We start from the raw sequence: 1,318 nt of genomic DNA, 5'->3' as shown, positions 1-1,318 counted from the left end.
AAAGTGAGGGGATGGAAAAAGATATTCCATGCAAATGGAAATCAAAAAAAGCTGGAGTAGCAATACTCCTATCAGAAAAAATTGACTTTAAAATAAAGAATGTTACAAGACACAAGGAAGGACACTACATAATGATAAAGGGATCAACCCAAGAAGAAGATATAACAATTATAAATCTATATGCACCCAACATAAGAGCACCTCAATACATAAGGCAAATGTTAACAGCTATAAAAGAGGAAATCAACAGTAACACAGTAATAGTGGGGGACTTTATCACCTCACTTACACTGAGGGAGAGATCATCCAAACAGTAAATTAATAAGGAAACACAAGCTTTAAATGACACAATAGAACAGATAGGGTTTTTTTTTTAACATCTTTATTGGAGTATAATTGCTTTACAATGGTGTGTTAGTTTCTGCTTTACAACATAGTGAATCATTTATACATATACATATGTTCCCATATCTCTTCCCTCTTGCGTCTCCCTCCCAAACAGATAGATTTAATTGATAATTATAGGACATTCCATCCGAAAACAGCAAATTACACTTTCTTCTCAAGTGCTCATGGAACATTCTCCAGGATAGATCAAATCCTGAGTCACAGATCAAGCCTTGGTAAATTTACGAAAATTAAAATCATATCAAGCATCCTTTGCGACCACAATGCTATGAGATTAGAAATCAATTACAGGGAACACAATGTAAAAAACACAAACACAAGGAAGCTAAACAATACGTTACTAAATAACCAAGAGATCACTGAAGAAATCAAAGAGGAAATCAAAAAATACCTAGAGACAAATGACAATGAAAACACGATAATCCAAAACCTATGGGATGCAGCAAAAACAGTTCTACAAGGCAAGTTTATATCAATAAAATCCTACCTCAAGAAACAAGAAACATCTCAAAAATATATATAACCTTACACCAAAATGAACTAGAGAAAGAAGAACAAACGAAACCCAAAGTTAAGAAAAGGAAAGAAATCATAAAGATCAGAGCAGAAATAAATGAAATAGAAACAAAACAGTAGAAAAGATCAATAAAACTAAAAGCTGGTTCTTTGGTAAGATAAACAAAATTAATAAACTTTTAGATGGTCTCATCAAGAAAAAGAGGGAGAGGACTCAAATCAATAAAATTAGAAATGAAAAAGGAGAAGTTACAACAGACACCACAGAGATACAAATCATCATAAGAGACTACTACAAGCAACTCTATGCCAATAAAATGGACAACCTGGAAGAAATGGACAAATTCTTAGAAAGGTATAACCTTCCAAGACTGAACCAGGGAGAAATAGAATA

General features: G+C 32.9%; 1 protein-coding gene across 2 annotated transcripts in view; it reads left to right on the top strand.

Moving 5' to 3' along the window:
• ANTXR2 (ANTXR cell adhesion molecule 2) overlaps positions 1–1,318 on the top strand; it is a 169,981-nt gene that overhangs the window by 77,776 nt on the left and 90,887 nt on the right. The window lies entirely within an intron of this gene.

Source organism: Physeter macrocephalus, chromosome 7 (genome assembly GCF_002837175.3).
Source record: "Physeter macrocephalus isolate SW-GA chromosome 7, ASM283717v5, whole genome shotgun sequence".
NCBI classification, from domain to species: Eukaryota; Metazoa; Chordata; class Mammalia; order Artiodactyla; family Physeteridae; genus Physeter; species Physeter macrocephalus.
The sequence above is the reverse complement of the archived record's forward strand: the minus strand, read 5'-3'. Positions and strand labels throughout refer to the sequence as shown.